The sequence below is a fragment of the Ambystoma mexicanum genome, chromosome 1p (genome assembly GCF_040938575.1).
Source record: "Ambystoma mexicanum isolate Mex_15411 chromosome 1p, UKY_AmexF1_1, whole genome shotgun sequence".
Lineage (NCBI taxonomy): Eukaryota > Metazoa > Chordata > Amphibia > Caudata > Ambystomatidae > Ambystoma > Ambystoma mexicanum.
The window spans coordinates 519,958,411-519,984,680 of NC_090921.1; the positions used below are offsets into that span (position 1 = coordinate 519,958,411).

Here is a 26,270-nt window from a genome sequence, read left to right on the forward strand (position 1 = left end):
TTTAACGCCTGCAAAAAGCAGGCGTTAAATCCCCCAACCCGCAAAGGGACCTCGTAGTAAGGCGGTAGGGATTTACCGGTATTTTACCGGTTACGGTAAATCCCTACCGCCATCCGTGTATATTTTAGGGAAGCCTGTTGTCATCACCGATCACAAGCCACTCATTCCGATCATGGTGGGCGCCTCCTCCAAACCACCTCCACGGATCGAACAGTGGATGCTGTCGCTGATAGAATATGGCGTCAAATTGCAATATCGCTAGGGCACCCATAGCCCAGCAGACTACCTGTCCAGGCATTCAGGGGCTGGGCACGCCCGAGACACTGCAGAGGTGGTGGATTGCATTGAAATGGTACACAATGTCGTGGAGGCGGCCCTGCCGGTGGCCCTGTCACGCCAGGAAATAGCTGATGCTTCTGAGGAAGACGAGATATTTCTGGTCATCAAGGGTGCAACGGACAACAGGGAGTGGAGAGAAGTCCTCACCAACAATGCCAGGCGAGAGGCCGGCGCTCAAAAGGACCTCCAAGCAATTTGGAAGGTGCGCAATGAGCTCTCTGTGACGGAGGACGGCCTTCTGTTACAAGGCCGTCAGATTGTCATCCCGTGATCCTTAGTGACCAAGGTGCTACATCTGGCGCACAAGGGACATCAAGGAGCCGCCAAGACGAAGGCACGCTTTAGACTGAAAGTCTGGTTCCCTGACCTGGAGCAAAGGGTGGACGAGTTTGTGCGTGCCTGCATTCCTTGCCAGGCAGCCAGTCCGGTGGAGAGAGGACCACCGATCAGAGCCATGGAGAGGAGTGAGCAGCCGTGGGGCATGGTGCACGCCGACATTGGCTCCACGGGTCGAGGCATGTAGTTTCTGGCGGTGGTGGACCAATGGTCGCGGTACCCAGAGGTGGAACTGGTAGAGTCTACGGCCATTGACCACACCATCTTGGCACTGGAGAAGATGTTTGCCACCCACGGCTTCCCCACGGAACTATGCAGCGACAATGGCCCGCCGTTCCAGGGCCAGCAATTCGCCAGATATTTAGAGGAGAGGGATATCAAACACCCCGCTCTGGCCGAGAGCAAACGGAGAAGCTGAGCGGTTCATGAGAACGCTCAACAAGGTCTTCAGAATCTCGTTGGATGGAGGAGGGGAACTGCGTCAGAACCTCTTCGAATTCCTCCGGGAGTATCAGACAACCCCCCATCAGTCCACTGGGGTTGTGCCAGCCGAGGCACTATTCAACCGCTGCCCCAGAGGACTGCTGCCAGAGGTGGAGGGGCGCCGTCCAGGGGTGATCGACAACAACCGCGTCCGCCTCGAGCGAATGATCAAGAACGAGCGGGAAAGTGTACGCCGGAACCTCCAGGACAAGACTATTGGAGTAGGGGACACTGTACTAGTCCAAAACAGGCGTCCGGAAGGAAAGCTATGCCTCACGTATGAGGCCCAACCACTAGGGGTGACCCATGTAAAGGGGTCCATGGTCACGACGGCCAATGAGAGAGGAACAATCACGAGAAATATATTCTACTTCAAGAGGATCGAGGCTGGCCTGCCGGAAGCACCACTGAGGGCGCCAGAAGAGGCGTCGTCCCCAGGACCCGTCCGCAGCACCACCGGAAGATGAAGGGCCCCCAGATGGTCCCGGGACACCGAGACCACCTCGAGAGGAGGGCAGAAGGTACCCGAGCAGGGAGCAGTGCCAACGCCTGTCGAGGTTCCAAGACTTTATTATGGACCCGGTCTCCTAGGAGGACGAGAACTGTTCCTGTGCACTCAGGTTCTGTTTTGTTATAGTTAATGTTTATTTATGTTTGGAAAAAAAGGAGGGATGTTGTGTAGTACGCAAGGTTTGTGAGCATGCGCGAGCCTCGTTCCGGCTCGCGCATGCGCTTTGTTATTAAAGGAGGTCCCAGCAGGGCAGTTGCCGCTGGGACCCTGTACCAGCAACACGCGTCCCGTGTCTCTCTTCGGAGTGTGCGTGTGTAGGCGTGTGGGGGACTGGGGGTCTCACTGGACATCTAACAGCAGCGTCGTCACATTGGTTATGGTGTAGTGGCGGCACATGAGCAGGTAACCAGTCTTAGAGCCCCTGGCCCGTGGTTTTCTGAGGGCAGGACCCCTCTTTCCAGTCAACTGACCTAATGAGTACTACTGCAGAGCTCCACACCTCAAATGGGCCGGGTGCCCTATCTCCCCACAGCCCACCACCGCAGGGAGTCTCCTCGCCGCTTTGTGGGTTTCCGGGCTGGCCCCCCTCCAGTGCCGCAGACGGCCGCCAGGTCACACATGGCTCTGTTTTATCTCCTGCAGCCCGGGACTGCTTCCATGCTGCGGCTGCCGAACTGGACTTTGTTTGTGGGATTCTGTGGTCGTACAGGAGCGGTTGTTGGACACAGGTGGTCAGCAGCTCCTCTGCTCACAAAACCTGTCGTTTATAAGGCTGTATACGTAGATGGGCTTGGCAAGTGTCCAAGCTGCCACCCGCTCCGTACTGAGCTTAGATGAAAGCCGCCTCGTTAGATGGCTGCTAAACAGCACCCCCGAGGATAGCTACTTACTGTCCTACACGCACATTGTGATCCATGGGAAAAGGCCTGTTGGCAGTTCCCCCATCGAGAACCACTACTTGGGGAGATAGATGTTTTTCCTCAGTGGGTCCCCGTGCTTGATCCTCAGTTGCGGCAAATTAACTTTTTAGGCTTTTAGTTGTTTCCTAAAGAGGCTATCTGTTTAGATAATCTTTTCAGCTTTTCTGAAGCAAGCAGTCCGTGTTGATTTCATTTAACTTCCATCTGCGCCTAGATGCAGTCTCCGCTAGGTTCCCCCCTTCGGTAGATGCGCATATCCTAAATGCAATACACTTCCTGGATTCAAGGATTATTTGTTTATATTTGATTTGTACACACTTTTGCTAAATCAAAACAGAAGCACTTACTGTAGACATTTGATTGTTCATTTTTAGTGTGGGGTCAGATATGTATTGGACACAAGGACAGTTTGGTTAATTTTGACGACAAGACAGACAGCTTTATTTTTAGGGTTATCTAACCCCTTTATTTTAATAAAGAGGGCTGATGTTGAAAACATTGCAACGTTGTGTCCATCTCTCATTTCTGACCCCTCACAATCTCTGCACACAAATGTTGTGGGGGGTGTTTGCAGAGTGTTTGGCGCAATAGAGGAATCCCGTTTTGCTGCTGCTGTTCAAGGAAAGTCTCTCTACACGTTCCACTAATCTTGCAAATCTACAAAACCTCCAGTCCGGATGCAGAGCGTCACAGTGTTTGCCGAGTGTTGGCTGCGGGAGAGTCGGGAGCCGAGCATCGTGTTCATGGATCATCAGTTTGAAGCGAGATGTCATCAACGTACAAGATGGCAGGTACGTCTTAACTTGCTGAGTGAAGCGGGGGAAGTGTAAGGAAATCATGGTGGCAACAGCAAAGACAGACGCAAGTGATCACAGTTCAAGGGTGTTTATTGAACTGGAAATGCAGGGTGGAAAAACGCCTGATCTAAATCTAACATGGGAGCAAGCTTCGATCATCAAATGAAAATTAAGGCAGTCCTAGTGGCGTTGTGTCACTATAATAGGCAGATACTAAGAAAAACATATTGCCAATCCTTACTCTGAATACAAAAAGAAGTGTGGGATAATGTTCTCAAGAAAGAAAGAAGTGTTCACAAATAATAAGTCAGGATTCAGGATTTGACGTCTCCCCTCCCCACATTTTCAGCACGGGACAAGGTGGGACTTTGGAGCACAACACACGCTCGAGCTTTCCCAGCACGAGCCAACAGTTCTGTACCAGCTATCAGGTTCTTCGATGGTTAAGTCTCTTTTAACAAAAGTCTCTTGCCTTCGAGGGCCTGATGTTTTCAACAAACAAACACAAAGTTCTATTCCACGTATACTGTGGGTGATGGCTTCACCCCTCGGTCCCTCGCTTCTGGGCTCAGACTACTCATGAGTCGTATTCAACAGATTAAATGAATAGTTCCTTTCTCAGTGAACTTTGGGTGATGACTTTTCACAACTGGATCTCCCTTGGCCGGGCTGGAACCCCAAATGACAAGGAAGACAATTCACTTTGCCTGGTTTTCCAATACTACTTGTATTCACAAATCTTAATATCTTTTTAAACAGTTCTTCAGGCTTTACCCCTTTTTTCGGCTTCCCTCTGCCAGGCTCTCTCTTGCCAACTTTTCTAATACATTGTTCATTTGCTAACTTCACCAAGCAGGATTCATTTCCTTTTGATTCACAATCATCTGTCGGTCAAAGACTTTCGACTGTAAAGAGGATTTTGCAAGACCCCTCCTGTATGACCACTTTGACCAGTTTTTTGCTTTCTTGCAAGGCCTTCTGGTTATCGTAGTTTCAACAATCAGGTAATCGACAGAGATTCCTACGTGAGCACCCTCATGGTGCCAGACGTCTCTGTTGCTGGTATACCCCCTCTAGCTTCAATAGCTCTTTGTTTTCACAGTTCCATTAGCTGCTTGCTACTTTTTCGTTCAACACAGTTCAGTTTCTTATTGACTCGTCCCTTGACTCGCCGGCTGTGCTGAACCGCTTGGCTTTCTTCTCCTTCGAGTCAAGGTTGGTCCCACGGTGACCAGCGTCTCTCCCGGCTTGGTTATCAGCAGAGGATGGTCTCATGTACCGGTGGCATCTGTTGCAACACACGCTGGTTATTGTTGGTGATCTTACGATTCTTTCTGCAGAGGTTTCACGGGTCTTGAACGGAAAGGGCACGGTCGTTTCTCTCCTTGTCATCCTCTCGGTATGTGCCGTCTTTCACCTCCTCTTGAACTGCTGTGAAGAGTTAGCTCTCACGTTGCGCGCTTTGCCTTTCTCGTCTTGTGCTCTTGTCCTCCAACTTTTATTCCTGTGGGGAAGGGAAAAGGCTGTCAGGTGTTATGTTGTTATGTAATTTGGCATTTATATAGTGCTCTATATATCATTGGTAGGACTTTAAATCGCTGGTAGGTTGTATACCCTCGGGGACCGTAGTCCAGGTCAGTTGAGAGAATAAGGTGTTACAGGGTACTTGGGAGCACCAGTTATGTGTGCAGCCGATGTAATTGCCTGATGATAGCTGCATCCTAACATTAGGTGTGGTGGTATTGATATCAGTTGAATGTGTGCAGTCTGGCGGGTGGACACCAAGACTGGGTTCTGGCTGTGTTGGGCCTGTAGGACGCTTATGTGTGCAGCTAGGCCAGTTTGTCATGGGGTATAGCTGCATTTTATAGAATGATGAGGTGTTTATGTGTTAATGTTTGTATGTGAGCAGCTATGCTGAAATTGATCGATGAGTATAGCTGCACTCTAATTGTGTGATGGTGTAGAGAAGAGAGTAAGCGTAGTGATATGGGAGGTTAGAGTGTGGGTTGAGTTATGATCTAAAACATAGGTAGGTAACTTACAGAACTATCTCGGGTGGTATTTTCTAATTGTGAGTCGAGCGGGTGAGAGCAGTTCTAATTGTGCAGCGCATGCAGCTGAGTCATAGTGCTATCAGAGGGGGTACTTTCAAGATGTCAGATAAAGTAGCTTACTAGATGTGAATCAATCTTGCAAGAACGTGTAATCTTGTAAGTGTGTAAATAAATCACAGTATCATAGCATGAACTCTCTAGGTTTGAGTCAATCGTAGTAGGACCAGTTCCAGGAGAACAGCACAGGCAGGTGATGCAGACTAGTAGATTCAAAGTACTATCACAGTGGTCACTTTCTAGGTTTGGTTCAGTGCAATGCTAATAGTTCCTAACAATTTTCTAAGTGTGAGTCAATGTAATGCTAATAATTTCTAGCAATTTTCTGACTGTGAAGAAGACTAGTAAATTTACAGTACTATTACAGGTTTTGAGAATTCTGTATGGGGGAGAGAGGTCCAAGTCCCACAATACACCACGTTTCACCATACAGTAGACAAAGATGTAGGCCATACCTAGACTTGAGTGTCCTGCGAAGCCGTGAAGAGGCCCAGGTTTCATAATACACCATGTTTCACCATATAGCAAAGATGGAGGCTATAGCTAGATATGAGAGTCTTATACAGTGAGAGAAAGGTCTAGGTTCCACACTAGGTGGGTCTCAACACATAACAGCCAGAGACGGAGGTCACACCTAGATTCAAGAGCCCTGAAGAGCGGGAGAGAGGCCCAGGTATCCCAATGCATTACGTTTCACCTTACAGTAGACAAAGGTGAGGCTGTACCTAGATTTGAGAGTCCATGTTTGCTTAACATTCACAATTCTATCTAAGTGCGGAAACTGCCAACACCCACACTGTAATCAAGTATGAGATCTGGCAACATTCAAAATCCTGTCTAGATGCGGCACAGGCTAGTTTCCACAGTTCTATCTGAGTGTTGCTAAGGTTCACATTTCTATCTAGGTGTGGCGCGTGCTAACATTCCCAATTCTATCCAAGTGTGGCATTTACTTAGCATTGACAATTCCATCTAAGTGTGGCATTTACTTAAGATTCATAATTCTATTTAAGTGAGGCAATTGCTAACATTCACAATTCTATCCAAGTGCGGCATTTACTTAACAATCACAATTTCCATCTAAGTGAGTCAATTGCAAACATTCACAATTCTAACCATGTGCGGCACTGCCAACGTTCACAATTCTATCCAAGCGTGGCATCTACTTAACATTCACTCATTTCCATCTAAGTGAGTCAACTGCTAACATTCACAATTCTATCTAAGTGAGGCAATTGCTAACGTTCACAACTCTATCCAAGTGTGGTATTTGCTAACATTCACAATTTCCATCTAAGTGAGGTAATTGCTAACGTTCACAATTCTATCCAAGTGTGGCATTTACTTAACATTCACAATTCTATCTAAGTGAGGTAATTGCTAACGTTCACAATTCTATCCAAGTGTGGCATTTGCTAACATTCACAGTTCTATCCAAGTGTGGTATTTGCTAACATTCACAATTCTATCCAGCGAGCCCAAAAACCAACATCACATTCATCCTGGTATACAGACTACCAACATATGATGCAACATTTGTCGATAACTTCATAGAAGCCATCACCAACTTAGCCATCAACCATGAACACCTAATCATCCTGGGGGACTTCAACATCTGGTTTGAAGACAGCCACACCAACTCCCAAAACTCACTAATTGAACAACTCAGCACCATGAAACTACGACAACTAGTCAAAGGGGCAACGCACTCGGCAGGACACACCCTAGACGCTACGGCACATCCGGTACAAATACTATGGAGTGACCATCTCATCATCCCATTCATGATCACTCTGCTTACCCAAGCCTACATCCAACATCTGAAAATCAAAAACACCACCAAAAGAAACTGGAAACACGTCAAAGAAAGCAACCTATTCGAACAACTGGAATTAACGAAACTCTCAACTACAGAACTGGAGCTAGCTGACCTAGACGGGAAAGCAGAGATACTGCACAAATGGATCGCAGATACAATAGACAAGATCGCCCCAGAAAAACCGTTCACCCCATCAAAAAAAAGAGCAATGGCAAAATAGTTCACCCCACTATTAAAAGACATGAAAAAGGAAAACAAAAAGATGGAATTGGAATGGAGGAAAGAATACAACACTGGGAAAAAAACACTGTATCAGAAACAAATCTGTGCATACAAGAAGGAAATTCAAAAGGCAAAGAGAAGACATTACGACGACAGAATCAACAATGCCACCAACACACAAAAATAAATGTTTAGCATCATTGAAGAAATGAGAAACCCACCAGGCTGCGATAACACCCCAAACCCTTCAGAAAAACTATACAACAACCTGGCAGATCACTTCAAAAAATAAATCAACGACATCCGTCAAACCATACAAAAGCGACCAACCAACCACAACATACAACCCAACGAACCAAACAAGGAACCATTACACAAACTCTGAAGCTTTCCTGAAATAGCAGTGGCATTCGCAACGCTGGTAAAACGAAGCAAGAAAGCGGGATCACCCATGGACCTATGTCCCCCAGACATCTACAAATCAATCCTCACGCAAGGATCGCCAGCAGAACACTATAGAAACCTTCTAAATCTATCACTATCAACAGGGAATGTAACGAAGATCTTCAAATCAGCATACATCAAGGCACTCTTGAAAAACACAAGTGGTGACGTAGATGACCTTTCCAACTACAGACCGATCTCTAACATCCCCTACCCAGCAAAACTTCTAGAAACCTACGTATATAAACTAAGCCAAGAACACGTGGAAAAACACCACCTGCTGGACCAAGCTCAAATCGGTTTCAGATCAGTGAGAGGAACAGAAACAGCACTACTATCATCTGGGATGACCTCAAAACCAACGCAGACCCAAACACTACCTCAGCCCTTACTCTGCACGACCTCTCCACAGCCTTTGATACAGTTAGCCACGACACCCTGACCAAAAGACTAGAAGACATAGGCATAACAGACACAGCACTGCGCTGGACCATCATTCCTAGCAGACAGAACAGAAACGGTATGGATAAAACCTTTTAAATCCACCCCACGAGTTAACGACTGTGGAGTACCACAAGGATCCCCAATATCTCCACTAGATTTCAACATCTATCAGACTCCGGTCATCAGAATCTTCAAAAAATACAACATCACATGTTACAACTACGCAGATGACACTCAGATCATCTACAAAATCAAAGACACCGATGCCGACCATTCAACCCTAACCGACTGTCTTAAAGACGTCTTCAACTGGATGGATGCCAACAACCTGAAAATCAACCCAGGAAAGACAGAAATCATGATCGTATCCAAAGACCAAGAGAACGAAACCACCATCCCATGGCCTACGGAAATGGGAAACGCACCAACACCATCGAAGATAGTAAAAAATCTGGGATTCCTAATGGACAACAACCTAACCCTGGAACCACAAATAAATGCAACAGTGAAGAAATGCTTTTTCCTCCTCCACACGGCAAGAAGAATTCTACCTTTCCTCTCCTTCACGCACAAAACACTCACTATCGTCGCCCTAATCATGTCAAAAATCGACTATGCAAACAGCCTCTACCTCGGAATACCAGAATACCTCCTGAAGAAACTGCAACGGATCCAAACTGCAGTAGCAAGACTACTCCTCAAACTATCCAGAAGAGACCACATCACTCCAGCCCTAAAAACACTACACTGGCTCCCGGTAAAACATCGCATCACCTTCAAAACAATGTGCATAACGCACTGGGCAATCAGCGGACAAGGAGCAGAATTCCTACAAAAGAAAATAACAGTCTACAAACCAACGAGACCCCTCCGATCAAGCAACGAAATCCGCCTGGAACTCAAACCATACATTAAGAAAAAACTTGGAGGCACCTCCGTCTACCACTTAGCTGCAAAAACCTGGAACAACATCCCAAAAGAAATAAGAAACACTGAAGATCACCTAAAATTCAGGCAATCACTAAAAACCTGGCTCTACAACACCACAGACTAAACCTGGAAACCAAAACTGGAAAAAGGATGACTAAACCGGAAAGACAGGGACATCCCCGACCCGAGAGAGTAACTCCCACGGCACCTGGACGGGTGACACCGAATAGACATGGAAGACAGGCGGCACGCACGGAGACTGAGTCAATTACCCCAGACAATCCCACAACACTTTCGCCCGCCCCTTAATTACCGCCAGGTACCACAGTGGTGTGGAATTATCGAGATATTGGCAATCACCCCACTACCTGAGAGGTTGTCATTGGCAGATGTACTGGCCAAAGGAGTCTGAAGGGAGGATAAGGGGAGCTATGAGAGAGCATGTTAGAGGTGGGGGCCAGAGGAGTAAGGAACCTGTATGCCAGTCGGACCCAGATCAGGACAGAACCGCATCAGGGGAGACTACGCAAGCCGAGCGCATCAATTCAGGATAGAGACGCAAACTAACCAACTCTACTAACAATTTCCCTTTCTGCATACACCTCTCAAACTCCAAACCAAACACAACCAAAACCTACAGCACAACAAACCGCACAAACTTCACTACATCGCAACAACAAAACAAAAACACACATAGCCTTGCACAACAGTACACGACGACTACCGGCCGCAAACACCCCAGGCCCAGCCAACAGACCCACCGGGCTGAGGCCACCAACAGCACATCACCGCTCTCTCACACTTTTCCTGCTTCCTCCCACCAACTCAACCTCCCCTCCTCTTTCAGAGCCGCCAGAGCGCCAGGGGACCATTCCGGTGGTGATAGTGCACGGTACAAATGTCCTTTAACATTAACATCTTCCTTTCAAACAATATTGACTGCCACAGGGAGGGTGAAGTTCACGGTGAGGTGCGTTGCTGTTCCTTCTCTTTCCATAACGTCAGCCTGGGTTATATTCTCCAAGAGCCTCTCCTCAGTATTCTTCTCCGCGCCTTGGGCTGCAAAGAATTGGTTGCAGCCTTGGAGATTCTTCCTGGGTGGTAGAAGGCAAGCTATTCACTGGAGATCTAACACTAGAAGAGGGTAAGGGACACATATGAGCGATAACCACCTTTGTTGGACGGTACAGCCAGGCCTTGAGGCAATTGGGTATCCATAAGACCAGGTACACATGACATGAGCGATAACCACCTTTGTTGGACAGTACAGCCACACATTGAGGCAATTGGTGATCACTGAGCCCATGTGCACATGACATGAACGATAACAAATTTTGTTGGATGGCAGAGCCGCGGCATGAGACGATTGGTCATCCATGAGTCCAGATACACATGACATGAGCGATAACCACCTTTGTTGGACAGTACAGCCACGCCCTGGGGCAATTGGTGATCAATGAGTCCGGGTACACATGGCATGAGCGATAACCACCATTCTTGGACGGCAGAGCTAGGCCCAGAGGCAATTGGTGATCCATGAGGCCGGTACCAGACCTGCAGATACCACTGCCACCAGTGACGCCTGATACTAGTTAGCTGTGGTAAATCGGGGGTGCTTCTTCCAAAGGTGGCAATTCCAGCATCAAACATGCACTACTCTCCTCAGGGGGCCTGTTCTCAGCAGCCTGGCCTTTCCTCCTGGCCATGAAACTTTAGGCAATTCATGTAAGAATGAACATGGCAGAGTGTTCTATCGAAAATATAATCGGATTATAAATAAAGCAATAGTAATACACTGCGTTACAGAGTAACCAACCAATGATATCTTCCTGAATTATCTCATGCATGTGAATTATTTAGCCAAAAGTACCATAGCAAAGCTTAATACACTTCCGTTCTTTGCACACCTCTGAGAGGGCTTACATCATTAAACAGGCACAGCAAAGGAGATACAGCATAGTCTCCCCTAAATGGCAGTTTAAGGTCATAGAGGAATCCTCGGACTAGAGCTAGTTTGGGGAAGATAAGTGGTAACATTTCTACATTCTAGACTGGGCACACATCCGAGGTTCACCACTTAACCAAAGTGTTTGCTTTAAAGACAGTGATAATTCTACAGTATTACAATCTAAAGTACAACAGAAATACTGCCAAAAACAGGTGGCAATTCCTCCAAACAGACAGTGCAGGTACCACCACCTTCACAGATGGAGGAAAAAGCATCTAGGTGGGGGAAACTGAATCCACAGGTGCCAACAAAGGGTACCAAAAGGGTATATGAGGCCCACACCTTCCTCAACCACACCTCCAAGCAACATGCATCCACAAGCAGACATGATCTATGGCATCCACGGACGACAGCCACCCCAACCTGCTACTGTTCACTGAGCTCCAGCAGCATGCAGGTGCTGCAGCAGAGAAGGATGCAGGCACCACATAGGGTAGTCTGAGAAGACGTGCTTTTCCAGGGCTACCCACACCTTGTGGCTGTCCTTCCCCTAGTTCCTGACTGATAAGTCACACTGGGCCTCAACACGAGTTGGGTGGTAGCCCTTAAATGCGGCAGTAACACTGTTACCGCCGCATTTAAGGGCTGGCCCGATCACGAGTTGGGTGCTAAATGGGCTGTTTTACCTCCAGCTTTTTGCTGGAGGTGAAAATCCCATTTAGCACCTTGTTTTCAGTGCAATTTCCGCTGGCTGTATTAGCGCGTGGTATTTGTGCCGAAAATGCCCATTGAGTCCAGCGAGAATGGGGATTTACTGTTAACGCCCAACCCGTGATCCAGCGCTAATAACGCCAGACTGGGTGGCACTAACGCAATTACAGTACCGCCCAACTTGTGATGAGGCCCACTGTACCGCTCGAACCACGACACCATCCCAGACTTACTGACCCTCATTGAGGCAGGCCTTCTGAGCGGGATCACCATCAGGACTGCCACCCCACCACTGCTGAACTGGGTCTGTCCTGCACTTCTGTGCGGCAGCCCATTCCAACACTGTTGGAATACTGCACGGCATGTCCCAGACAATCTTCTCAAAAGTGCTGTTCCAAGTGGTGGATGTGCTCATGAGAAATACACACCAGCATTACCTTATTGCCCATTTCCCAGGCCCAGGTGCCTGCAGGAAAGGCACGGTTCTACACCATGCCCAATTCCCCAATGTGATAGTAGCTGTGGACTGTACACTTACGACGTACGTGCCCTCTCACACTGTAGACAGTGGGTCTGTGTAGCGGAACAGTGTCATTTTATGAACATTTAGATGGATTGTGATAATTATAATGATGCCAATCTGACCATCAGCCAGTGTGGTGCCCATTTTCTGGGTTCCACCCATGATGCCATGGTCATAAACTTTGCCTGTATACATTAACATCTGAAGCGAACAGCGTGCCTCGATTTTGGATAAGCAGTCAAACTGCCAAGTTGACGAGAAGCGAAAAAGGTAAACAAATGTGACTGAACTGCAAGTCCCATGGCCTGTTACCTTCCTCTGGGCACAGTGTGACCATAACGAACAACATACTAGGGTTGCCAGCTATGTATGAAAGTAGTGTTCACTTATGAAGATCCCTGTCACATCCTGAAAGCCATTCACAGCCAATGCACCCCACCAAATCACAGTGGAGGCGGTGGCATCATTCTGGTGCCGTGCAGCTTGACATCGGGTAGGGTAGGGCCTTTCCTCTAAGCTTTCTTGCAGTGCTGGCATGTGGGCTGGTTGCTGGGGCTCCGTGTCGGGAGCAGCCGCGCTCTCTGCCCGCCGTTAGGAAAGTCCTCAGCTGCCCCATGGCTTGGCCGGGTGGACGCTGTTTATGAGGTAAGGCACTGGGCTGAAAGCTTGTGTCGCTCGTGCACGCTATGCTTTTCTAGCAAAATTGCGGAAGCCCTGTGTGGCGTCACGTGCCCAGGTAGTTCCGGGTCACGTGACACGTCGGAAATAAAGGTACCACCGGAACTGGCGTTAGAACGCCAGTCCGGGTTAATGCATTCAACCAAGTGTTCGTGTTTTCCTTTGCCTGCGACCACATCGCGCAGTGCGCCTACGCTGGTCTGCCTAGGCCTGCGTATGACGGTCGGTCCCGCACATATCCAGCGGCCCGACTCCACACTGGCGACGAGGCCGTGAAGGATCCACGTGGGGCTGCGCTCCCCTTCTTCAGTGAGCGGAGGCTGACTGCCTCCGGAAAGCCGCACGATCAGACGCGCACCCTGCATTACACGCGGCTGCAGAGCGGAGCGCTCTGTGAGGCCACGTGTCGGCCACAACAGTAACGAGAGCCGCGTATCATACGCGCACCGGAAAGAAAAAAAACTCCATCCCTCGCCGCGTGTCAGCTGCAACTATGCCGGCACTCAAATCACATCTCGAACATTCCAGGAAGCAGCGTGTTGACACACACATCCGTGAGGCCATCACTGTCTTCCCTCAACATTCCAACATTGTCACTGGGATCAACAGGGGTAAAGTCATTTACACGCCCAACGCTTTGCTGCCACCATCTCTGAAAGAGGAGGAGAAGTCACTTTTAAGCCAAAATCTCTCGTGTTCTAGAGTAAACTGGAGCAGCCTGGAAACTCTGTCTCCCACACTACAGGTAAGACCTAAGATATCCCGTGGAAATGCAGGATGCAGGATTAACACCGGTGAGTATACCAAACAACCGCCCTCACTGAAAGCGTCCTTCCGTCATTAACCCCTTAGCAACATGTCCAGCTCTGAAACCAGCCCGCGAGGGCCAGCACGAGCTCGTCCAACAGAAAGAGCCTTACCACTGACCACCCTGACCCAGCGCTGTCCACACTCATGCCGCCGTTTGACCCTTTCACCACGGGAGCAGCCATCAGATGGGAAATCTGGCTGCAACAATTTGAAATGCACCTTGATGCCAGGCCACACCCTGGGCTTTTACCTTGGCCTCCGGCGCTGAAGGCACTTTGCTCCCATGGGTGGAAGAGTTGGTCGTGTTCTGCTCTGTGCTTGATTTTGTGCCTGCTCTGCCTTGTGACAGCGAATTTCCTCCTCCATTGGAGGACTGCAGCCATGGCGCTTGCTGTGCAGGGTTGTGGTGGGAGCAGCCCATTACTGAATACTGGTGCGATCCGACCTTTACCCTTGGATACTAACGTTAAATCTGATATTTTGGAACCAACAGATGTAACTTCTTTGTCAGTTTCGTCCTCACAGTCAGTGTGTACTGCTTATCCGCAATGGCCTATCCTTATGGCCAGTATTGCCAAAGAGCTTGATTTATTTACCAGCCCTTTTGATTTGGGTATACTGGTTGATGCATTTAATGATTGGGTAGCAGCCCTACGTCAATCTGGTATGAATATTGATTCTCAGACGAACATGCATTGCAGTCCTGCCGCCTTGCCACATGTATAACTCCTGTCATGTCTGCTTGAAAAGGGAACTGAGAGACCAAGCGTCACAAACTGTACATCTTATTGAGGAGTCTCCTGTATCCAAGGGGTTAACTTTGGTATCTAATGAGAGGGTGAAAACAACCACTACTGTAATTAAAGATTGAAGACTAGAAAATCCCCTCGCTTTATCGGCTATCCTTTTTGATGACAAAGCAGTTAATCCTCCAACTTTAATGCCAACTTTAAAAGGGTAGCTCTGCGAAGCCTGCATCTAAGGAAATCCTTTCTATTTTAATAAATATGTCAAAAGTTGAGAAAACTACAACTTTGTGTCTGTCTCCCATACCCCTCACAGTACTCTGGAGATGGTGACAGGTGTAGGCAGAGGAAATGATGAGGTGGCAATGTCCTCAATGGCGGTGGGAGCTGCCTCCACATGACTGCCAGCAGTAGTGGTGGTAGTGGTCAGTGCTGCTTCCACATGACTGCCACTAGTAGCAGAGATAGTAGTGATGGTGGGAAATGCAGCCTCCGTGTCCCTGATGCATATGGTGGGGATGGTGGGTGGTCATAATTTCGAAAAAAAAATGTCGACAAAAAAAATGTCGACTTTCGTTTTTTTTAATTATATATTTATTTTAGGGGTTCAGGAGTTAAAAAAAGGGAAAAATTAAAAAAAAAATTAAAAAAGGGGGTTGGGGGGGAACCCCCCCATTTAAAAAAAAAATGCATTGAAAAAAAAAGTCGACATTTTTTTTTTCGACATTTTTTTTTCGATATTTTGACTTTCGACATTTTTGTTGTCGAAATTATCACTATAAACCGGTGGGGATGGTGCAGTGATTGGTGTGGGCACAAGCTCTGTGGTGGCTGATCTAGTGGCCACAAGCAAGAAGGTGCCAGTAGTTGACTTGATTGTTTTTTTTTTTCAAGCTACTGGTGGAACTGCACTATGCATCCCTGGAGGTTTGGGCAGTGTTGGAGGTGGCAGTCATTGATGTGGTGAATGTGCTGGCAACGTCTTCGCCTACTTGTGCTCCTATTGGGAGAGTTTAAAATGCTGTCACTTGTAGTGTTCTTATGTGTCTGATTGTACATTTCAGTCATGCTCATTGTATGCGGCTTGCTGCTCGTGTAAGGAAGAGCCTGGCCAGCCTACATAGGACATCTGGCACTTCCATCACGGCCTGCATGCACCCAATGTAGTCTCTTTCCCTTTCTTGGGCTGCCAGTACTTTGCATGTATTGCGTTTATGGGTAAGTTGCCTTGGGGACATCTCTGCTCGGACGTGTTCATGGTGCGTGATGTTGTGGCCTGTGTGGTGACACTTGTCATGTTGTGCCCACTGTTGATGAGGGATCCATCTTATGCAGGCCTTGTTGCTAGTGTGTATTTATAGCTGGAGCCTGTATGTCTGACAGGAATGTGTTTGTGGCATGAGATGATAACAATTTCCCAGCATAAGGCTAGCAGACACAATTTATTTCAGACTTGAAAGTCAGTATTCTCCATGTTTTAGGCATGTGTGTGGGGGTGACATGCAATGGTGGTACTGTAGGTACCAGGGAACTATCAGATGCTCCAGGGAAATGGCGCTCCTTGTCAATCTCAGGTGACTGATGTTTCATGTATGTTATTTCCTAGTGCAGGTCCTCTTCTCGGGGTGTGACTGCCTTGGGCCCTGATGGATGGAATGACTGCATTGGTTGTCTACATTGGGTATTTGCATCAATTAATTCATTTTTTTATAACATGCTTAATACTGGAGACCAGTATCTAAGCGCAGGACCAGGATTGAAACCTTTTTTGCTATGCATTGTCTTGCTTCCAAAACAAATGCGTTGCCTCTGAGCTATCCTGCAGGCATTTCCTGCCACAGGGTTAGCAGGATTTCATGCAGTGCATGGTTTTCCATTCATATGACATGAGCAATTGCCAAATGGACATTCATCTACTCCCCAGGTCTGTTAGGGTGGCAGCTCCAACCTCAGCCATGTTCAGGATGGTCTGGACAGTCTCCTTCTCTGGGGATAAGCTCTGAGGTAGGGGGTGGGGCGGCGGAGGAGGTTGTGTTGTGCCTCCTCCTGTGGCTGCTGTGTTCTCGTGGTGAATTGCAGAAGTGAGTGGACCTTGTACTTTAGATTATAATAACACTTTCTAAAGTCCTCATTGTTTTGAGGCACTGTCCCAACAGCTGCAACCTTTTCCTGCACAACCTTCCAGATGGCTTTTTTTCTTTGGCCAACAAAACACAAATTTCTCCCAAGAGCTCAGCAGCATGTGCCACGACTTGGTCTGCAGACAGGGATGGTTAGCTAAGTTTATGGGGATTTTGACTTTCTGAGCCTCATTTCTGTTACCACACTTTTTGTTTTGTCCCCAGACATGATTTTTGCCTCCTCACCCAGTGGATGACAACAGGAAATGGGTGATATAAACTGGATTTCAAAGATAGCAGCCACTCAGCTTCCTATTTTGGTTATGATGCTATTTCTGCTTGGCGCTAATACTATTTGGTCGTTACTCCAATTTTTGGGTGGTAACGCTAATGGACGATTTACCGATCAGTGTTTGTTTTTGGTACTAATTCCACTGAACAGAATAATCGTTACCACCGATGGCTGGGATGCACACATGTGCACTCATAATTTGGTGCTAATTCCATCAGATGTCATGGTAACGGTAATCCTGTCCGGCAGAATTAGCACTGTCTTTATTTTCGATCTTGTAATGAGGCATATACTACTGACCATCGTTATTTTGATCACAAAAACGTTATTTGCCTGGCTATTTTCCTGGCCTTCTCATGCCACCAGGGAGCTATAGGTGTGGGGGGAGGGAGAGCAGGTCTTTGAATGGCAGCGTGGGGGAAAATGAAAGAAATCGGGAGAAGCCACTCAGAGCGATATTGTACAATCGGACCGAAAATAAAAGGTCCGACCGTCCAAAAAGACTGAAAAATACTACAACCAAAGGTTTGAACAACAAAAGTTCGAACCTTTGGTGGTAGCATTGTAGGTAAGTATAGAAAATAAAAAAAGACTGCTGGGGATGCGGGGGTGTCCCCCGCAACACCCCGCCCACTATACTGTGTGGTACAATGAGCGGGGTGTTGTGGGGGACATCTGAGAAAAAAAAAAACAGGGGCTGCGAGGGTGTCCCCTGCAACACCCCGCTCACTATACTTTACGGTATAGTGCGCGGGGTTTGCAGGGGAATCGCCTGCAGCCACCGTGAAAAAAAAGAAAATTTAAAAAAAAGAAAAGGACCCTGCGGCACCGGTTCCCGATCACGGAAGTGAAAGGGAACTGGCGCCGCAGGGAGACAGCATGAAGAGAAGGTAAGTAGGGTTTGTTTATGTTGGGGGTGTGGGTGGGGGGGGGGGGGTGTTGAGGGTGTGGGGTGTGTGTCATGGGTGTGTTGTGGGTGGGTTTTGTTTATGTTGGAGGTGTGGGTGGGGGGTGTGTTGAGGGTGTGGGTCTGGGTGGGGGTGTGGGGTTTATGTTGGGGGTGTGGGTGGGGGGGTGTGTTGAGGGTGTGGGTGTGGGTGGGGGTGTGGGGTTTATTTATGTTGGGGGTGTGGGTGGGGGGTGTGTTGAGGGTGTGGGGTGTGTGTCATGGGTGTGTTGTGGGTGGGTTTTGTTTATGTTGGGGGTGTGGGTGGGGGGTGTGTTGAGGGTGTGGGTGTGGGTGGGGGTGTGGGGTTTATGTTGAGGGTGTGGGTGGGGGGGTGTGTTGAGGGTGTGGGTGTGGGTGTGAGGTTTATTTATGTTGGGGGTGTGGGTGGGGGGTGTGTTGAGGGTGTGGGGTGTGTTGAGGGTGTGGGGTGTGTGTCATGGGTGTGTTGTGGGTGGGTTTTGTTTATGTTGGGGGTGTGGGTGGGGGGTGTGTTGAGGGTGTGGGTGGGGGTGTGGGGTTTATTTATGTTGGGGGTGTGGGTGGGGGTGTGTGTTGAGGGTGTGGGTGTGGGTGTGGGGTGTGTGTCATGGGTGTGTTGTGGGTGTGGGTATGTCGGGGTTTTGTATGTGTGTTTGCATGGGAAATGCACAAACCTTTTGTGGTTCGTACATTTCACATGCAAACCTTTCAGCTGCTGTAAAATCAGTCGCAGTCGAATCACGTAGATCCATGAGAGCAGGTGACAGTGCCAGATGTTGATGTTGGGGATGGGGCAAGGGCCTAGAAATAGGTATCGACTGTAAAGGTACCAGTGCTGGTTTTCAGATAGTGGTGCGGGGAGAGGAAGGTGGTGCGTAAGAGAAACAGAAATTGTACTCAGGAACCGTGGACGATGGTAGAATGCAGATAGGCTAGAGCATGAATCTACGCCCAAACACGATTAAGTTCGTCTGGTGCGCTGTATAAATGACTCAAAATTCAAATTCAAATTCATGAATGGAACACTGTGAAGAGCCCGCATCGACAGCACATCTGCACAGTTACCTGTACAAATGGTTCCCAAGTCGCCAGTACTCTCGCCAGTCCTCTCTGCGCCACACTATGCCTCGTTGTTCACTCTCTGTCATGGGAGGCACAGGGGCTGGTCAGAAAGTCAGGTAGCAGGTGACTCTGTATGTCTATGTGGGTCATGGTCACGTAAGGCAACTTCCATTCTCCTTTTGTTTTAAACTTTACCCACAAGTACTTTTTATGGCAGAGGTAGGGCTTGTGGGTCATTCCCGCCCCCCGCCCCCTGATTGGGCAGGCACTGGTGTGAAACGATGGTCGAGCTGAGACAGGGCCATGCATCTTAAACACTTTTGGGGCCTGGGCAGACACACGTTTGGGGAACCACTCCACAGAAACAAAGACATTAAGGGATACAGAATATTGTAAAGCTCAAAATGACCTGCAAAGTACATGCTTACGTTGCTATTTATGTCAATGATATGAGATGATGTGATCAGGATCACGTTATCGTCTGCTGTCAAAGACAGGATACGAGCATGAACGTTTTGGTTTCACAGTCTTGAATTTGTGTACCTAATCACCTCTTAGGGCATACACTTTATTCTCATCATTTGGGGTGGCTTCGTAGGTTTTTATAATCCCCCCCACCCTGAAGGAACCCATTTCTAGACCTTCACCATACTGAGGCTATGTTAGTTTGTATAGCAACCACCATCTGGTGCAAGTTTATTGGTGTACATTTACACCCAGGTTTATCAGCTTCAGGAAAATGCTGAGTGGGCCATGCTGGGATGTTCTCGGCAATGAGTGCTTAACACACTGAGCTATCTGCGGAACCATCACAGCACTCAAAAGTATCAAAATGCATTTATTTAATACATTTTCTCCATTTGTAAAGCGCCCAAGCCCTCCGGCATCAGGGTGCTATTGCAAACCAGTTACACATTTTTTTACAGAGCTTCAAATCAATTTACATTTAGGTATAGCTTCAGAGAAGGTAAACATATTGGTGAAGGGGGTAGTCAGACGTCTTGCAGTGATTAGGCAAAGAGCCAGGTTTTCAGGGCTTTGCGGAATGGCCAGTAGGATTCCAATGTTCTGAGGTCCGTTGGCATGGCATTCCATTGGTGTGCTGCGACTGAGGGGAAGCTTACTCCTCCCCCTTTAGCCCTTTTCACTCTGGGTGTGAGTAATTTGCCAGCGTAGAGGGGTCTGGTAGGCCTGTTTGGCTTTGCTCTCAGTATTTTTTTGTGGCAGGTACTGAGGGGCTGTTTTGCTTAAGCATTTGAGAGTGATTGTCAGGGTTTTGAAAATAATTCCTTGTCTAATAGGTAGCCAGTGTGCTTGTTTTCTAGCCTCTGAGATGTGTTCTCTCTTCAGGATGTTGAGTGCTGCTCTTAAGCCTTTGTTTTGTATTATTTTAACCTTATTTAGGTTCCATGTGGAGGTTCCTACAAAGAGGGCATTGCAGTGGTCTTTGGCTATTTAAACTTTGGCTATTGTACACGATCAATATATTTCTCTCAGAAAGGTAAGCATGCTACAAGAGTTGTGCTGTAGTAAACCGACAAACTATGTATGCCACAGCCAACAACAGCAAAGGAAGCATTACCGTATTATTTGATCAGAACAGGCTGTTCTTGTCAACAACAGACAAGCAATAGAGACTCCTGAGCACGCCATAAAATATCCTGATGTATCCTATGAACAATGGCATTGACTTCTTTAGATCAGAGAGGCATGTGGGCTTCCTCCAAGATGGGGGCCTGGGGCATGTGCCCCTTTTTCCCTGCCATAAAGATGCTTCTGGCTTGAGACCCCATATTGGCTTGGGCCTGCCCAGGCCTCACAAGGCTCACCCAGTTCTACATTATGAATGCAGCCATGGCTTGAGACATAAATTAACAAACAGTGAAAGTATTGAGTTACAAATTGGTGTCACTTATAGCAGAACAGCAACCTGATTGTTAGGGAGATTTATCATTTTTATCCTCCATCCCCTCTCCTAGTGAGACCCCGAGCACTTTTTTCTGGACCTCTGGACTTTTTTCTGAAATCCTGAATGAGGGGAGCCTTTTTCCACTCATTCATTCTTAGGGGCACTGTCTTTTGGAACACTATTCCCTTTGTATTTTACCTATCCTATGGAGTTTATTTTCCCCCATAACTATTAAAGGCATTTGTATTTTACTATTGGAGCACACAGCTCCTTATGGGCAGTTTTGCATAGGGTCCTTCTTTGAGATTAGTTTCTTTATCCTAGTGCAACTACAGTTATTAAGTATAGATAGATACATATAGGGCCCGATTCATGGAATGGGGTGCAGAAATGCGCAAAGTCCGCACACCAAGAAGGAACCTGCACTGGCTGTGGCGCAGAAAAAACATTGCACGCTGCGTCTATTCATGGATTTAAAGACGCATTACTAGTCGTCGTGCAAGTAATAACAAGCTGCGCAAGGAACGCCCACCACATGCCCCCAAGCACAGCAAAGAGCAAACAAAAGGACTAACACGGCGCAAGCCTCCGTGCCATCCCTGGCTCACCATCCATTACCCCTGTGAGGAGGCGCGCCTCACCTCGCAAGCCCATGTTCCACACCCCAGAGAAAACGTGTGCCCTCCCTCGCAAGGCCAGACTGCCCCCAGCAAAATTGCATGCGTCAACTCGCAAGGCCAGCCCGCACCCCAGAGAAAACGCGTGCCCTCCCTCGCAAGCCCAGTCCGCAACCTAGAGAAAATGCGTGCCTTCCCTCGTAAGGCCAGGCTGCATCCCATCGAAATTGCATGCCTTAATAAGGAATCCAAGGCCACAACCCAAGACTGGACATCCCCTCCAAACTGGCCCCCCCAGGCCCTCCACACTAACCCCCCCCCCCCAGGCATCCCACTCCAGACTGGACACCCCCCTGGCAGCCTGGACACCAACCAGGCAGCCTCCTCCAGACTGGACATCCCCCCCAAGCATCCCACTCCAGACTGGACACCCCCTCAAGACTGGACACCCCCCAGGCATCCGACTCCAGACTGCACACCCCCTCCAGGCTGGATACCCCCACAGGCATCCCACTCCAGACTGGACACCCCCTCCAGACTGGACACCCCGCCAGGCATCCCACTCCAGAGTGGACACCCACCCAGGCATCCCACTCCAGACTGGACACCCCCTCCAGCGCGGACACCCCCCATGCATTCCCACTCCCCTGACAGACTTCCACAATACCAGTGCAATGCATGTCTTCATCTTAACTAACGCTCTGTGGTCTACCAGCTACATGAAGTGTAACACCAATATGTCAGCCGCAAACCTGATCAACTGGAAGCACTGTAGATCCATACAGGACTGGAGCATCTGCTAAAACACCCATCAAGACTTTCACCAGACCACCCCATACACATGTGACAAGTGAATGCAATGGCAAGTGACATGTGCATGTTGGCCATGGCACATTGCCAAGGCATCAAAGCACACTAACTGAATGTGTGCCCACGACATAAGTAAACATACTAATAAAAATGAAAAATACACAAACAATGCCATGTGCGTCGGCTCCTGAGCATCAGTGACCTGGGCGGAAGGTGCTTCAAATTACCCGACAGGGAACAATAACATGACAGGGTCATGCATGGGTAATGGGAGGGCAGTCAGAGAGTGCATGAGTCACAGAGACTAGAGAATCGTGCCACCACTCCGAAATAGCAAACATGGCTCTGTACTGCATTCCAGTGTCCGAGGTCGAGCAACACATGAGAGAAGGCAGTGTGTATGCATGACATGGGTTTAACACAGCAATGACAAACAAAAGGGCCATTAACTGGACCATGGAACACCTCCACAGTGAGCCCACCTACCTCCACCCCAACCACATCGATGGCAAACACACAGTGATGCTGCACAGCTAAAAGCAAATTAAAACATACAGTGCAGACACAGCCGTCTGATGGACCCACCCCCACATGTCATGCACATGTGCATCCTTCCAGCTGCAACCATCACTGCATGCCTCAAGACACGTGACTTGCAATGGCAAGATGCACTGGCTGAAAAGTAAAGTATCAAAGTTGCACACACACAAATGAACTGCATGAAGCGTGGAATGTAACAAAATCAAATATGTATGGCATAGAAATATTTATAATAAAAACAGGGAAGGAAGTTGAAAACAGTCCAGTTGAAAAAAATCCGATGTCTAACATTAAAAACTGAGAAGGAAAGTCTGGCAAGTTCTGGGAAAATAATAAATAAAAAAGGAAGCCTACATCTAAATGACTATTTACATAGGAGCGGCTAGTCCTCCTTCCAGATCTTAATCAGTCTATCCCCCAGGGCTGGGTCCCATGCCACATTACCCCTCACCCCCTCAAGCGGGCCTCCGTTCTTGCCTGGAGGGCTTGCAGGTCTTCCAGCATCCATGCCTCTATATCCTCTGCCTCCCTGCCAGTTGCCTCCAGCTTGGCAGCCTGCCTCCTTGCACGACGCAACACAATATCAGAACTGGCTATCACCACTCCAGCTTCCTGTTCCCGATGCCTCTCTGCCACGATCTGCCTGTCATAATGTCTGAACATGGAAGACAATCTGTGCCTGAGGCCCCTGCCTCACTCTTGCCTCCTGCCTCCTCTGGGTGGTCTGCCCTGTGAAAAATGGCCTCCTCCTTATTTCCAGCTGCTGCTCCAGTGCCTGCTATCTTGGTACGCCCTCCGATTTGATGATGGTACTCGGGGGCGTACGGCACCTGCACTGTTCATGGGTGCCTGCTGTCCCTCCATTGCCTATACCCCAGTCGGTGCCTGGGTAGGCACATTGGCCACCTCAGCTGCTGTGCCTTGGACTCCCAATGTGGGCACGAAGTTGCTCTCCACCAGACGGGGCGTTGGGGGTGGGACTCATTTACCAGGGAGCCCTACTGGTACCTGGGCCGGAAGGCACCCTGGAGGATGACTGGCATGCAGAGGAGGACGTTGAGGAGGTAGTTCTTCTGCTTTCGACACGGTCAACCACACCATCCTGCTCAACCGTCTCTGTGATAATCTGGGTATCACTGATCAGGCTCTGGCCTGGCTGACCTCTTTCCTCTGTGATCGACCCTCCCAGGTCCAACTGGGGTCTTTCCTATCATCTATCTTCCTCTCCATCTGTGGGGTTCCCCAGGGGTCTAACCTCTCACCCTGGCTTTTCAACCAATACCTGGCAACTCTCGCTCACTGCATTGCCATTTTCTGCTCAAATTTCCAGTGCTACGCTGATGACACTCAACTCATTTTCCAGCTGCCCTCGGCCACCTCCTCTCCCTCTCTCATCTCCGATTGCTTAACTGCCATTCAAAATTGGTGTGCCGCCAATGATCTTTGGCTGAATGCCAGCAAGACGGAGATCCTCCTCATCGGCACACCATCTCCATCCTTTCCCCTTACTCTCTGGCCGGCCTCCCTTGGCCCTCCTCCTACCCCTACCTGCGAGGCTAAGAACCTTGGCGTCATCTTTGACTCCACACTTTCCTTCTCGGCCCATATCTCTGATGTCTCTAAAAAGTCAAACTTCCGACTGCACCTCCTCAGAGGTATTCTGCCTTTGCTTCCCCCAGAAGCTCATGGTATCCCAAGCTCTGGTTCTCTCTAGCTTGGACTATTGTAACAGCCTCTTTCTAAATCTACCTGCCTCTACTCTCCGCCCTCTACAACTTATCCAGAACAGGACTGCGAGACTTGTCCTTGGCCTCAAGCCCTGGGATCGTATCTATCCAGCTTTGAAATCTCTCCATTGGCTCCCAGTGGATGCAAGGATTCAATTCAAAACCCTCTGCATTGTCCACAAGGCTTTCTGGGGTCTGGGTACAAAATACCTTCAGCTATCCCTCCGCAAATACCTCCCCTCTCGAGGTCTTCGCTCCTCTACCTCTAACTCCCTCAGGGTCAGTCGTTTTTCAAAGAAACGAGCTGGGGGTAGATCTCTATCTTCGGCTGGGGCCTCCCTCTGGAACAACCTCCCTGCCACTCTAAAACTTGAGGAGAACCATCTCCAGTTCCAGGAGCACCTCAAAACCTTCCTCTTTGCTTCTGCCTTCGCTCCCCTTCTCCCCTTCTGATCTGCACTCTTGGCACTGTGCACCTGACCACCCTCTGTCCCCTGGGCCCAGGTACCTGCTCACCCTGCCACCTTCCTGCACTGCCTCCTGGCCACCCCTTGCACTGGGGACTGTATTTGTACCTATACAGCCCCCCCCCATTTTTCTTTTTTTCTGCACTTATTCAGACTTACCCAGTCTGCTGCCTTAAACACAGCACTTGCCACTTACTGGCTGCACTACCACAGTTTGCTTCAAATTTCTATTTATTTTATTTATCTGCGCTCCTCGGCTTCTGCACTTTCCACTCTCCCCCTTCCATGAACTTTTTCCCCTTTCCCATGCACTTGCGCGTTCTCAATGTCACTGGGCCTAGTAAGATCGTTTTTATGTTATGCTGTGTTCTCCCTTGTTCCCTCCCTTGCCTAGTCGCTCTCTGAAACACTTGTGTACAAGCGCGATACAAATAAAATATCATATCATATCATATCATCAGGGAACATCCCACGGAGTACAACAAGGAACAGGTATGTTGCGATCCATGACACGTGGCAGTATAGCTCACCGTAATGATGTGCAAGTAGACTACAAGTAGCCTGCAGATCATCACAAATGACACCTGTCCGCCTCATCAATCTGGCCAGCAGGGGTAGCACATAATCCCAGATGAGCGCATCACATTGGTAATGGGGTGTCCTTCTGGGTGCACACACCAGCCGATAATGGGGGATGGGTCCGGGTGGAGGCATCCCAGCAGGCGCACACTGCTGCATTCAATGACCCAGGGACCGGATTTTACACAAGCACCTCCACAGTGGCCTGCACATCCTCGTTCCCCCGGGCCAGACTGCAGTATGCATGCCCACATCAGCACCCCCCACCTGACCCCATGGGCTGTGCTTTAACGGCCACCTCCTCCACCTCCCCCTTTGCCAACCTGGATGACTCCAGGGCGTCTTTCGCCATGCTGAGGAGTCTAATCCCACCCTCACCTTCTTTGACTTACCTGCAGCAGCCAAGCCTGGTGTCACCGGCGCTGCCCCAGCCACATCACTCCC

General features: G+C 48.7%; 2 long non-coding RNA genes across 4 annotated transcripts in view; one reads left to right on the plus strand and one right to left on the minus strand.

Moving 5' to 3' along the window:
• Positions 1-3,458: 3,458 nt before the first annotated feature.
• LOC138574324 (uncharacterized) overlaps positions 3,459-26,270 on the minus strand; it is an 83,735-nt gene continuing 60,923 nt past the window's right edge. Inside the window, exon 2 of the long non-coding RNA XR_011303935.1 lies at positions 3,459-4,890. This is a non-coding gene — a long non-coding RNA (uncharacterized lncRNA). The remainder of the gene's footprint in view (positions 4,891-26,270) is intronic.
• Positions 17,873-26,270, plus strand: part of LOC138574303 (uncharacterized) — a 49,820-nt gene continuing 41,422 nt past the window's right edge. For 2 of the 3 annotated variants that reach the window (XR_011303932.1, XR_011303933.1), the window contains exon 1: positions 17,873-18,077. This is a non-coding gene — a long non-coding RNA (uncharacterized lncRNA). Of the gene's footprint in view, positions 18,078-20,579; positions 20,679-26,270 lie in introns of those variants that run through there. The other variant, XR_011303934.1, reaches the window with a different exon arrangement.